This window comes from Pleurodeles waltl, chromosome 2_1, assembly GCF_031143425.1.
Source record: "Pleurodeles waltl isolate 20211129_DDA chromosome 2_1, aPleWal1.hap1.20221129, whole genome shotgun sequence".
Classification (NCBI taxonomy): Eukaryota; Metazoa; Chordata; class Amphibia; order Caudata; family Salamandridae; genus Pleurodeles; species Pleurodeles waltl.
Window position 1 is genome coordinate 766,297,931 of NC_090438.1, and position 15,400 is coordinate 766,313,330.

The window sequence follows — 15,400 nt, forward strand, 5'->3', positions numbered from 1 at the left end:
ATGCTATTGTAGTTGTCTGAGATCCTGATTTTCCTTTGGGCAACTGTTGTCAGTTCAGATGGCTTGCATGGATATGGTATGGTCTGTAGGGGCCACTTAGGTGGAGTTTGTTGCTGGGGCCTACTTGACATCATGGTAATGTTTGCTAACCAGAGCTGTTGTTCAAGTGTGATCAGAAACATGTAGTGACCCTGTTTCTATTTGTATTTACAGCATCAGCTCAGGCAAGTGAAGGAGACAAGGCACAGCCAAGTGGGGAAGCATCTGGCCACAGGACCTCGTGTCAAGACACCACATACACAGAGAGACCCTGTGACCCAGAGGGTGAGGGGGTTACCACAGAGGAGACTGGATCTACATCATCATCATTGGATTCTTCCTCCAGTGGCCACTCCCTAGTGTTGGTGGACCCATCTGGACAAAATACATTACCATCTTTGTCTACCATCCCCAGTTCTACCGCCACCGTCCCTGTTTCTCCCTACCCAGTTTTCCATGCCCGCTCACCCAAGAGGGTGGGTGTCTCCTTTGCAGCAGGCATCTCTTCCCCAGCCCCTGTTACCCCTGCTGCCCTGAGTGAGGTATTATGCAAAAAAAGAGGGAACCCGATAACCCTCACCTGACTTGGGTTCAATACCAATAAATGAGCAAAAAGTGGTCTACCGGTAGGGATGAATTAAATTAATATTTCGGAAAAAACAGTATTCATTACTGTCTTCATGGATTATTTACTTTCCAACATTTTAATTCAATTAGTTGAGTGCAAGGCAAACCAATGGCTTATACATGTATTGTACAAAATACGACATATTTACAAAAAATATATATACAAGGAAATATCCAGAATATTTGCAGAAACAATTTTTTACACACAAAAAAAGGGACATTACATATATTTGATTCTAGTACTCCTAGAATCGACATTGGACAGCTTCTAGTTTTTAGTAATCTCAAAGCTGACCATATCGTCAGTAGAGGGTTGTGCCCATCAACCTTTCTTTATAGAATACTCGTGGTCACAATGTCACATTTTGTAGATGTAATCCACTGAATTGCGATGATTGAAAAGTTCACGGACAAGCAATTAACAAGTGCCTATATATTTCTTTTTGGGCCCTTGTAGTGCATATTAGATGATTTTTTTAAAGCTGACTCCGATTAAAGAACACAATCTCGCCACTGTCTATGTCAACGTGTTTCGGCCTCGTCAATCAGGGCCTCATCAGGACTATCGGGGGCTACGTCGCCTCTATTGATGGTAATATCCGTATTGTATATCTGGAACCACCACATTTAAACATAAAGCTGGTGTATGTCACTGGAAGTCGGGAACTGCCTTGTGGCTAATTAGAGCACCCGAGACTGCTTAGCGTGGCGTTTTGTTAGTTAAATTGCTTGGCCAACTGTAGACATGCCTCCAGATGGAGGAATCATCCCAGGCGGAGCGGCTGAGAATAACTTCAGAATCGATCTATGTCTTTCCGCGTGTATCATTGACAGCAGCCAGTCACACTCCACATTCCGTCCCCCTTCCACCTTCCTCTTCCCAATCCAAATCCCCCAATCCCCTACTCATCCCAAGCACAAAGACATATTCTCATGCACCCACCTCAACACACACAAGCAGCACACATAAACACAAACACCACAAAACACACTGCCAGCAGAGCACTCAACATACACCCACACACACACAACATCAGCCACCACTTCCCCAGACACCCCCACCATCCCTAATGGCCCACACACTACATCAAGTATACCCACAGGCACCATCACAGCAGGCAGTGACACACCCAACACACCTGGCAAACCCACAGACACCAGCACAACAGACACATAAACATCAACCACATCCACCAAACCTGCAAACACTACCACAACAGACACACACACACATCCACAACTACAAGCATACCTGCAGATCCCACCCCAAAAGACAGACCACATCCTCTACTCCGACATCACCCAGCACCTCCACCTCCCAGCCCCATGACACGCAAATGCACACATTCACACATGCAATAGACACCACCCAAACATAAGCATACCTCACAAACGCACACACCCAAGACATCAACACCGATACACCAGGCAACCACCCGCTCAACCTCCAAACCCCCAATCCCTTCTGATGACCGGCCCCATGCTCTAAAGGAAAGCTTTTTATTTTAACCGTCTCTTTCCCCTGTTCCTACCACCCATCATCCCAAACCCAAGAGGCCCCAACCCACATCCCAATCCATCCCTTCCACATCCAAGTCCTCCTGTCACACCTGCCCCTCTGCAAGCATCCATACCCCCAAGAAGAAGCCACTCCTCCTAAGAAAGAGTCCACCCTTCCCAAATCCAAACCCACCCATCCCAAATCCAACCCACCAACCTCACCCAAGGATGATCCCTGAAGTGCCTGCCCACTTGATGCCCCTTCCTGTGGAGGTTCCCTGGCAGTAATAGGATTCAAGTGTGTGCACAGTACTGTGCACTGAAAGAGTGCTGGACTGGCCAATGGCCTTGGACAATTTGCATTTGGTTAAAAATAAATCCAAATAGTTGTTTTTTTGGGTGCATATTTGTCCTGCACTTCCTTTTCTACCTTTATGTTATTCCTGAGTAACTGAGTTTCTGATTAATTTGTGTTGTCTGCCTACAGTGGTGTGTGTTTCAGCCTGCTTGCTGATCCATTTGCTGTTGTTTGCAATATCTGACTTTGGTGTTACCCAAGACAAAGGTAGATGATGACTGTATGGATATGTGGGTGTTAATGCAATTGTGGTGTCATTGCATTGTGTTCTGTTTGGTATGGTAACTTTTTCATCTTGTGTTGTCCAATGTCAGCATGTATGGTGTTAGACTTGTCCCCCGGATATGGATTGTACATTTGTCTCAAGGGTGGGAGCCCAAGTTTTGTTTGTGCAGACATGGAGGGTGTTCAATTGTGCTAGCTTCCTTTGCATTTGATTGTGCATGTGTCCATTTGCTGTGTGTACCTTGTAACTACTTCATCTAGATGTATGGCCCATGTTGTTGCTGTTGTATGTGCCTTCCTGACTTGCACTTCCAGATTGTGCAGATAGGCATGTCACTTGGCTCTACTATTGTTTGCCCCTGAGATACCTGAAGGGCCATGTGCAAATGTTGTTTTAGGTGCATGAGCAAAGTGATATGTGTCCCAGTGCAGAATCCTTCCCTGAGTGCCCCCAACCCTAGTATACAGGTATTGTTTGTATATTGAGCTTTGTATATTTGTCTCTTTCTGTTGTGCATCCCATTGTCCTTCCATTGTGTTGCAATGAGGGTGATGTGTGGGTCCATTGCAGGGTTGGTTCATGGGAGGGATTTTTGTGTTCCATAACACATCCATACCTATGTGTGTTGAATCTGACGATAGTTCATGTCATGCGTGCAATGTGAGTGTGTCAATTATATTGGTAGATGTGATGTTGATGTGTTGTTGGTGTTGTGTGACACAATGTTGTGTACATTTCACTATCCCTCTGCTGAAAATGTGCAGACATGTGTTTTTGTGTAGGGTTGCGTTGCAGTGTGAGTGACCTGCCCAGAAGGGGCGTTTTTTGGCTGTGAATGTGTCCTTCTTTGTGAATGACTTTGACTGTGTACACAATGACAAGGGTATTTGGTGCCCGTAGTGTGACCCCCATATCCTGTGGATGGCAGCGCAATGATTTGTTGTGGAGCTTAATGACACAGGTAGGTGTGTGTACTTATGGCCGGATGCATCCATGGGGGCGTGGATTTTGTACTCCATCGATGATCAGCAGCAGCGACAGGACATGGGTGATGGGCTCTATGGTAGCATCAGATGTGTAACACTACCTACAAGTGAGTTGCTCCATATATAGTCTTCCTTTCCGTCTTCTGAGATGTGGTGGTTGGACAACCATGGTCACATTAGCGGTGTGCAACCTCATAATGTGTCCGGCGGTAACACAGGCCCTGTCAGCCTGTTTGTGCTGCCTCGTGACAGTGGCAGTCAGCACTGCCTGGCTGTGTCGGCGGGACCGCAGTGGTCTTTGCTCCATAGGCCCGCATGACTGGTAATACAGTGGTCAGACTGCCAAGCCGATGGCGGTAGGACTGCCACTGCCGCCATGGCAGTGCATGGACTGCCAAACTCGTAATGAGGCCCTTAATATTTGGAAGACATGTCCTTGGCAGGAATTGCACTTTTGTCTCTTTCTTTCTGATTGATCATTGCTGTTTCAATAATTAATAAATTTCTGTGTGGAAAATAGTCCTTAATTGTTTCAGTTTGGGGTTCAAGTGTTGCCAATAGTCATATAAGTGTGAATCATATTTTTATTTTCAGGACTCATAGATTATGAATATGCAATATGTTTTTAGATGTTTTTATATTCTCTAATTAAATTCATATTTCATTGTCTTGGATGTATCAGGGCTAGAAAAAGGACCATGCAAAGGAGTGTGGGCACTTCAGTAGTTAATGTAGCAACCTAAATATGGGATACAGTAGCCCGTGCTGTACATTACAAGCATATTGCAAGTCATGGAGGAGATCAATGACCAAATAGAGGGACATGGCTAATGGTTAGGTTCCTTTTTAAGGTCATGGAACTTTGAAGTGACTTGCAATATCCTTATAATGTATGTCAGGGGGCACTCTATTCCTTATAATACATAGTCATGACATCATCCTTCTCACAAACTGCTGAAGCTTTGGTGTCTTGCTCTCTCATGTGGAAGAAATATTATGATTGCAAACATGAATAATAAAAGATGTAGTGTGAAATTAAGCACACCAAAAATCAGATAGTATTTTTTGCAAAAACGATATTAAAATCAGGTTAAAAAATGATGTGGCTCCGATTCTGTACAAACATGCAGAGATGCTATATTTCCTGCAATCGCATATAATGTGAAAAATATACACATATTTCCATTAATATCTCTATTCTGCTAAGCACCTTTTATGTCAAGAAAAAACTAATCAGAAGAAGGAAAAGACAGTTCCCGGATTCCTTGTTCAAGCCACATCTGTAATTATGCTCCATGACCAGCCTTTCATCCTGCCTACTGCCTCTAACAACAGGCATTGTGACCTCACTGGGTGTCTCCCTTACACCGGGAAGCAATGCACATCACTAGCAGCTGGCCCCGTGTCTAGAAAAAGTAGCCGGTTGAATGACAAACTGTTGTCTCAAAATAAATTGGGAAAAGATAGAGACTATGATATTGAGCAGTAGTCCCAGTCTACTCTTGAATGGCCGGATTTCCTAGGCAAAGCGTAATTCCCTAAATCCCCAATTAAAAGCCCGGTAATGTGACTTGAGAGCTCTCTCTCTAAGGACATACAATCAAACAATCTTGCTGCTAGTTGTTATGGCATCCTCAGAACACTTAAAAAATACTATTTCTAGTTCTGCATCCCTCAAGAAGAATTTTTGTCTGATCCCTAGTACTTTCTTGTCTTGACTGTGGGAACTCCCTTTACCTAGGCTCCCCTAGACACATAACAAAAAGACTTCAGTTGTTTGTTCAAAACATTGCCACACAGTTGCTGCTCAATGTTCCAAAATACTCCTTCTCTAAAAAAAGCATTGACCTCACTGAATTGGCACCCCGTTGTGCAATGGGTGAAGTTAAAGGCACTATGCCCAGTACACAAACGACTACATCTCTGCTAAATGCCATACTAACTCCATATACTCCAAGTAGGGCTCTGAAAGCACCTGATGCCCGACTTCTAAAGGTATCACAAATACAGCACCTCTAAAGGGGCAGACGTTCCTTTTCCCATTTAGTCCTAAAACATTGGAACTCACTACCGATAGAACTATAGGTTGTAGACAAGGTGGCTCTGTTTAGGAAAAAGTCAAAAATGTGGCTCTTTCCCAATGAATTAACCACTCATTATGTGGATCCTTGTTCAGAAAAGGTGCTCTACTGTGGGTCGGCTAGCACTGGAAAGCCTCATGGTATCCATGCATTTTAGAAATCACCTAGAATAGAATAGAACTGTAAAAACGTATTAAAGTTGAGCCACTACTTAATTATTTTATTTCAGGTGAATAGAGACATCACAAGTCATCTCCAGTAAGAAAACGTGAGACAGGCTTTAATATGGTGATTGCAGGTTCCAAATGTAATATAGATGTATTCAAAGCAATATCTGACTCCATCTGCAGGGCTTTGTTAAAATCCGTCGTAGCCTCAATGCTGGGATGCCAGAACATCATGTAAGGCATCACTAAAATGGTCCTCCGTGACTGAAGTATCCAGGTCAGTAACTGATGCACATCAGGTCCTTCAGCAAAGAAGATAATAAGTGAGTGGTTGATATCATATTGTCAAGTATAAAACAATGTTTATTGTTCTGATAAGTTCATTCAGCAGCCCAGTGAATTTATGCCTCTAGATAAGACACAGTTAGAAATTATGTGCCTGCCTTAAATCATGTTGAATGACAATCCACTCCATAATGATCAATTTGACTATAAAGGAGCAAAAATTTAAAACATAAGTTATTTGTTTAATGAAAATGGCAATATGTTTCTCGTAAAATAGTGGGATGAGATAGTAAACTCATGAGCATAAGTACCACAAATGTTATTCTCAGACGGAAATTCCAGTGGCAAACACGGACTATAAATTCCCTTCATAATCTAAATGTTGTTATTTATAGTATAGGGCCAAAGTTCCTTTAGACAGACCTATAGGTAGTCTAACAAAACAGATAAAAAATTAACATAATTTTAAGTTCAATAAATAACAATGTTTAGTCTGGATATTATATATCTCCTGTACCCTTTTTGTACTGGCTACCTGGTTATGAACCAATCACGTGTGGCTCACAGTTCAACTGGGAGGGTAATACTGGTCAGTTAATACTGCATCCTCTATTCCTGATACTGTTGGAATCTGTAATTTAGGAGTGTGATATTACTGTAGGATTATGTGTAATTCTGTGACACCCCCAACAAATGAGAACTGATATGTGAAAACTGGTGCTACTGGACCAATTCCTCAATTATATTTATGAATTCCAGGTTTTTACAAAGTCTATTAGGGTTTTCCTGGAGGATTTAAAGCTAGAATGAACAACAAATGCTATATTATTACCCTTCTCATAAATCCACTGTTCATACACAAATGCCAAAACCAACTCCTAATATGGACCGGCGTGTTTGGTTTGGATTTCTTGTTTGGTATTAAGATGGTAGGCAGTGAGAGTCCATGAGGATCTCTGTAAAATGAAAACCACTAATCGGACTACACTGGACAGCACATCACGGTATCTCCATCATAGGGCAAACTGCAGTTGCCCTCCCCAGTTCAATCCATAGCATTCCAAAGAACTCCCATACCTTGGACATTTCTTTCTTTAAGACCAGTAAACAAATGGCCCACAAATAGATGCATAACAAAGAAAATATAACACGTTCCATTCTTAATACCAAAATAAGTAAACAACCCACAAACGACCTGAACAAAAATGTAACAGGTGATCTTAAAACCCATTTTTTACAGACATATTTTCATGTGTTGTCACACCACTGGCACCGGTTGTTGACATTTCTTCATCTGCTGTGACGTGACTAGAGTTAGCACCTTACCTATGTTCTTCACTTTCATCGTCTCTCACAATTGCACAGCCCCTTTAAATGTCAACCATACTGTGCCTTGCTTCTGTTTCTTCTTTTCCACTCTCTTCTTGATCCTCAGTCTACTGCATGATCTTAAAACTCATTTTTTACAGACATATTTTCATGTGTTGTCACACCACTGGCACCAGTTGTTGACATTTCTTCATCTGCTGTGAAGCGACTAGAGATAGAACCTCACCTATGTTCTTCACTTTCATTGTCTCTCATGATTGCATAACTGTCCATGTTTCCATCTCAATGCATTGTCACTGACATCTTCAACTCTAAACATCCCCAAAACACAACTCTCTCTTTCACCTTATTCCTAGGTACCTTCTCACACATCAACTCAACTGTTTCAGCCCCTTTAAATGTCAATCACACTGTGCCTTGCGTCTGTTTCTTCCTGCTCCACTCTCTTCTTGCTCCACAGTCTATTCCATTACTTCCTTCTCCTTAAATTAATTCTCAGCATCTTTCACAGCCACTATATTAAATGTTTTAAAACAGGCAGGCCACATCAAACCCTGCACTCTTCTTCCCTGCAATTTCCTAAAAGATGCATTCCTGTAACTCTGTGAAGAGTGATATGGTAAGACCACACCATGGATCTCAATGCCACTGAGCGTGATGGTGTAATTTCTACCCACAGACTAAAATGTCACCCAGAAAGATCATAGCCTACTTCAGACCTTTCAAGACTTCCCATGCCAAGTTGGAAACACGGCTGCTGAAGAAGTCAAACCAAATGGCAAACAACTGAATTAATAGACTCTGTTAGTTGTAACAAATGCAGCATAATGTCTAGACTGCTTTGTTAAAACCCCTTGATGCTATGCAGTACATAAGTCTAATGTAGAAGAGAAAGTGAACACCAACTCACCCAGCATGGGAAGGGGACGGTCAGCATTTCAAATGGCTTTATTCATACACAATGGCTTTTTTTCACACTCAGATTGACAGAGATCATTAGTTTATTGGTACGTTTATGTACTATGTAAGTCAGGGACAACCAACGTGAAGATTTCAATGATTTGATGACCCCTTTATCACGCATCTCTTTAAGTAACACACCTAATTAAGTCCTCACACTTTTTGGCCCACATCTTAGTTTGTGTTTTTAAGAAATTGCATTATTATTTGCAGTGGGTGAATACCACCCTAAAGGAATAATCGTAACCTTTGTCAGGGTGAACCCTCAAAGTAACTAAATTCACCTGAGCTCACTCTCCTGGTAGCTACGGCACAGAGCAGAAAGGCTTAACTTAGGGCAGTGTGTAAAGCATTTATACACTCCTAAAACAGTAATAAAGTAAAAATGAAAAACAAGAAACCAAACCAAATTAGAAAGATAGAGTGCAGTTTATTAAACACAATGACACTAAATTGACAAAAATCCTATCAGGGGACTGGGAGATATTACATTTTAAGGTTGTAAGTAGAAATAGCTCCAAAAAGTACAAAGCGCCAATGATAGACAACGGTCGTGGTAGACCAAAATCTAGGGACATTTTGAGACAGATGGTGATGGAGCATGGCTTGGATGCACCAGCCAGGTTCATCCTAGTCAAAGATGTTACCCTCTGACTTAGAACCTGACTTAAAGTTGGGCGGGTGGTTCACTCCATCACAAATATGATGGATATCCCATCCACTGTATTATAAGTGCATTATATGCATTTGCATTCGTGATATGGTGAATGGGATATCCATCACATCTGTTAAGGAGTAAGCTGTCTGCCAAACTCTAAATCAGGCCCTTAGTCTTTTAAGTCCCAATAAGCACAGGAGTACATTTCCAAAGCCCCTCCCCCAAGACCTCAGAGGCAGAACTTAGAGATGCACAGCAAATAGCAGGGTCCAGTCGAGGCCTATTTGACACTGGTCAGCTGGACACCTCCACGAAAAGACCTCTTGTAGCTTCTTGTATCACTGTAACTTGAACAAGAGCTCAGCCTTATGTCCCTTGGAGTCCTCATCTTTATCCTAGACACAATACAAGTCAGTCCAATCTTTTAGGGCTCCTCTCAGGTCACAGACAGTAGATTCAGCCCTTTTCTATTGTTCTTCAGGCCAAGAAGTGTTCTGAAGTGGGTGCCTGGAGTTGCCACATTTATGACTGGCACGAGCTAGTGGGAGGGAATGACCCCTAGGCATGCCCTAACCAAAGAGGTCAAATTTCTCGGTCCAGCCCTCACCACTTTGGGCATTTGTTTAAGATGGTGAAAGTCTTCAGCTACACTGAACATGGGCTCTGAGGGCTAGAATTTGTGTCTGGGGATTGTACTATGGTAGGCCAAGAATTTTCCTATATCTAATACTAAAATCAAGTTCGAAGCAGCCACTGTATCCTCAATAAACCCAGAGGCAGGAGACTGGTAGGACAAAAGTAGGATTTTCCAGCAGCCAGACATTGGACATACAAGAATTTTCTTGGTATCGTTTTTCTTCCTTACAAGTATTATTTGTAAAACTAAGAGATAGAATTCTGGTAGGACAAAGCAGGGGTTTCCAGCAACCAGACAGTGGACACAGAAGAATTATTTATTCATACTTATGCCCCAAGTGTTACATGTAGCTCAGCAGACATGTGAAACAGGATTCAATTCTCCAACATTATTTACACTGTAGTGTCAAAAATGATACCCATAGCCTTCATGCTGCAAATTCTGTGTGGTTCAGAGTAGTGATCTTTGTCCACTGAGGTCAGCCTACTACATGCTCCTAGGAGGCATTTCACACATTGTTCACACAATCAAATGCTGCTCTCTGTCTGGAAGAAAATGAAGAGCAGATCAAAATTAGCCTCAAGAAAATTCAGGCAGGGAAAATGTAACGTTTTAAAAGTTACTTTTCCTTAATAACCAATCCAAATCCAAATTCAGGATTGAATTTGATTTTTAATACCTATTAAAATAGTTGCTTAATTATTTTTCTAGATAATTCCATTCCTGAGATATGATATTAGGGTTTTAATCTGTACCCTGGTTTTCCACATAGGACAGTTAGGCCACAGTGAACAATAGCTTGTGTAAGCTAGTCACTGTAAGGACACATTAACATTACATTTCTACATTTTCTGTTTTTAAATACAGTGCACCCTGCCTTGTGGGGGGTATGAAGTCTATATAAGAGTTACTTATTAATATTCAAAAAGGAGGTTTTTACCTATCAAAAGGGGTTCTTTTTACAGATGTAATTGTGGTTTTTACACTTTTACAGACAGGCTGCATTGGTAGGCCTGAAGCCAAGTTTTCAATGCTACTGGAGTAGATGGCACATAAGGTGCTGCAGTCCACTGGTAGCATTTAATTCTTAGTCCCTTGGTATACTTTGTACCATACACTTGTGACTTATAGGCAAGTAAAATGTACCAATTAAGGATATGCCAATTCAACCATGTCTAAAGAGGGAACACATGCTCTCCACTACTGACTAGCAAGGGTAAAGTGCACAGGGTTATAATGCAAGCATAATATTAAGTCCATCAAAAAGTGAAAAACCAGGGTGATCATGCAGAAAATGCAGATTTCCTACAGTGTTCCACCAATATGTAGTTATCCTTCTCCTGAATTACATATCCCAAACTGGATAACATACTCAAAGTATCTTCCAAATTATTTGATTCCACTCTACCACATCCTCACATAGCCTTTCATTAGCACTGTCATTCAGATTCTACTCTCACCCACCATGTGAAACAAATAACAATTGCTACTTACACCTTGGCCTTTAATCAATGCCCAGATATCTTTATTGATGCTAACTGTACATGTGAGGGCTAACTGTGAATGCATACAACTTACCCCAAAGACTGCATCACTTAAAAGGCACCAAAGTCTCAAAATACTGTCCTAGATTAATAGTGTTAACTCCATAACCCTCCCTTCCCCAGATTGCTATCAGGAGGAGAAAACACATGGTTTAGACCTTTCTTCTCCATAGATTTGTGGATTTAATAGTTATTCCCGCCCCAAGTGGGTCACAAGGGGAACAACTACACCACTAGCCAAAATATCCTTGAGACAGTCCTTAAACACAGATATAGCCTTCTCATCCACTCATATTCACTACACTAAACACTTACACTACAACCATGTTCACTCAATTACACTCCCAACTCACTTTGTATTCTCTACCAAAAATAACCTAGAGCTCTACACTTACTAAACTCTTTGGCTAAAGCAGGACAAAACTTGTAAGATGAGGCATGGAATCTCAACTAGTTGTATATCCCATTGCAAACCTATACCAACCTCATTAATTGTGTTGAATTGTTTGATCACGCTGGCCTGGTTGGCCTTCTCTCCACAGGCTAGAATATCAATTCAACATGCTATAAACAGTAAAGAATTATATTCCTAAGCCACACACAATAAATTGGGCTAGGCTCATCTTGAATTATACATCCATGAATTCAAGTGATTTTGTCAAGTAATTAATTTATTCATATTAAATGCATTCCATTTTCATTAAGGCAAACGTTCTTTTAAGTATATTCCATATTTTTGATTATGTGAAAAACATCAAAGACTTATTTTATTGTGGAACAATTCCTAATGCATTTTGGACAAATTGTCCTTCATTGGAGAAAGGTTATTTTGCTAGATACCAACATTTGTGAGATGTAAACCTAATTGGTATATAAATTCATCAGTGTAACTAACAATAGGTTCACAAGCAGAACCACACCCTGAAACTATCAGGTGAAACAGAGGATCTTGTGCATTTTTGTGAACTTAAGGGATCATGTTAATTCGAGGTCGGCGTGGGAAAATTATTGTGAAAAACATATTTGTATTAGCGTTGATCCATTCCATTTCGTCTGCTTGATTCAGAATAGTTTCAAAAGTGTTTTGAAACTAGTTGGTAGGATCCTAGTTAAGTTCCGGATATGTAAAACGATCATGTATGTGTTCATCCACTTTTCATGTGTAATACTTAGTATCCACCATTATCAAGGCTCACCCTGATCCACTTTTTGGATGGTTAGCTCACTTCTTTCTGCCAAGGCCATGATAGCATCCCTATCTTTTGTTGTGAAATTGGCTTTTATAGATCCTTCGAATTTGAATCATTTCAAGTCAGCTTGGGTGAGTGTTTCAAAATTATCCTGTGTTTTATGAAATATTGGTGCTAATTGTGAAGTCTTTTTTTTGAATTCCTTGTTTTTGATCTGATGTTTCTACACTTCCATCTCCTGTTGCAAGTGAACAAATACTTTCCCGCATAGTATCATCATGAATTTGGAGACACATTTCACTTTCAAGCATATTACTGTGGTAAGTGGGACGAAAGAAATTCATTTGGATAAGACAGTAAGCTGATGTTTAGATTATTAGTAGATAGATTGATTGTGAGGTTTTTGCTTCCCTCCACAGAATCTGACATGTTGTTTTGTAATTTCTTTCTTTGTCCTCTCCTGATTTTGGGGATTACTTTGTTGCATGCTGCTGAACTGGTAGATAAAAAACTGGATCTGAACATGTTAATGACATTGATGCTTGATTCTGTCCAGGTTGTAGATCCTCATTGTGTTTTTATATGTAGGGTACTGCTTGGCACAATCCAATTTGTCATCCTCTGGTGCACTACTTTCTTTCATGGTTGTCTCTGAAGATTTCCGAACTTTCTTTTTTTGGTATATACTTCTGCACATGTGTACACCTCTTGTAATTTTTAATCAATAGCATCCCATCAGAAGTTTCACATTTTTCTTTCCTTGGTTTCCTTTTTATGTGTTTTTGATTTGCTGCTTAGCCCTTCCAGTGTTTTATTCAAAGTGTTTCCCTCCTTGCAAAGTGTTGAATCCAAATTTAATTTGTGTATTTCCTCCTCTAACTCTGTGAGTAGTTTTGCTAGTTCTTCGATGATCAGCAAGATCATATCCAATGAACATTTTTTAAGAATTGAATAAAAATTTTAAATAAATTGTTCTTACATAATGGTTTTTAGGCTATTTAAAAGCCAAAAGAAATCTTTTTAGCCTTATCATTTTGAACCCATGTTGTGGCATGTTATGTGTCCTTTTCTGTTGATTTGATATAGTGTGGCTAATCACCCAGTAAGGTATTCAGGCACTGGAGCAGGAGAATGGGCGTAGGATTGTGGGTGTAGGGAGTCAACCCCAGAGAATTAGTTGAAAAGTCAGAATGTCAGCTTCTTGCGGAATTCAATGACTGAGGAGGAGGCCCTGATGTGTAGAGGGCATGTAATCTATGGTTTGCTTCTCTCTTCATTAGGTATTGCAATTGTTTTAGATTATGATGTACTTAACCTACTGATCTGGTTAGTTCAGTTTACCAGATTTGTGCATAAATATCAGATGCTTCCTCATTAGTATATGTATGAGAAGATGCTATGTGTTCTGTGAGGTCAGCAATTTCATGAAAAAACATTTTGTGGTGGTTGTGAAGGAACTAGTGGGTAGAAAATGTTGTCCATTAGTTATGGTTCCCACAAAATTCCTAGGTTAACCTGCGTAAATATGTTTAACCATTTGATCATGCTGGCCTGGTTGGCCTTCTGTCTACAGGCTAGAATATCAATTCAAGATGCTATAATGGATAAACAATTAGAGTACCAGGTCACACTGAATAAAATGGGCTATGCCTTCTTCAATCCTCCATGAATTCAAGTGATTTTATGAAGTAATGTTTATTCATATTGAACCTGTTCACTTTTCATTAAGGTGAACTTACTTTCTGCTTGTGAACTTTAGGCAGCAAGTACATCCGAGGTCAAAGTGGGGAAATTTTGACAGCCTAACTAAAAAGAGAGAATTAACCTTTGAAACAGTGGTTAAAGATGAAGCTTTGGTTGTGATGGATCATCCATACTACACACACAAAATGGATTAACAGGTATATGATCATTCCACGTGCATCTGGAACTTAAGGCCTGAATCTCACTGGGAGGACACCACCTTTATACCGATGGCACCCCCCAAGCATATTATAATGTTCCCACCAGGCTGACTAGTGGGAACATTGTATAGCGCGTTCTCACTGGGATGACCTGTGGGAACAGTGCTACGATATTTGTCTCGGCTTTAAGGGAGCCGAGGCCAATACTGTAGCACAGCAGAAGTGTCTGCAAAGCAGACAGTGCATGTTCCAATGGTGCTGGGTTGGGCCCCCCCTGCGGCTCCCAACACTCGCTTTTCACCAGCCTTTCCATGGCAGTGTTCCCGCCATGGAAAGGCTGCCGGAAAGCTGAGTTGTAATCAGCCAGGAGGCGCTGCATTCAGCACTGCCATGGATGAGTACAACTCAGACCGCTGTCAGTACATCTGCAACCATGTTCCTGGTCCACCCGCCATGGCTTTAAAGTGGAGGACAGATCGCCTGAAGTGCGGCGGTCCGACCATCACCACAAGTACTGTGGTCCTCAGACTGCCACACTCATAATCAGGCCCTTAATCAGGACCCTACTTTGGAGTTTCAAAAGACCCTTGAAATTATAATGAATCAAGCAGAGGAAATGGAATAGATCAATGCTAACACAAACACATTTTTGGGAAATAACTTTCCCACGCCAACCTTAGATGAAAAAGCATAAGGTCCTACGTTTTTCCTGATAGTTTCAAGGTGCAGTTCAATTCATGAAGCTTTCGGTACAAACACTGATGAATTTCTACAACCATTAGGTTTACATCTCACAATAGTAGATATCTAGATGAACAAGAAAGAACGCATGAAGTAATATTAAATCTCTTATGACATAGGACAATTTTTCTGAAATCCTTCAGGAATTTTCACAATAAAGTGTGTCTC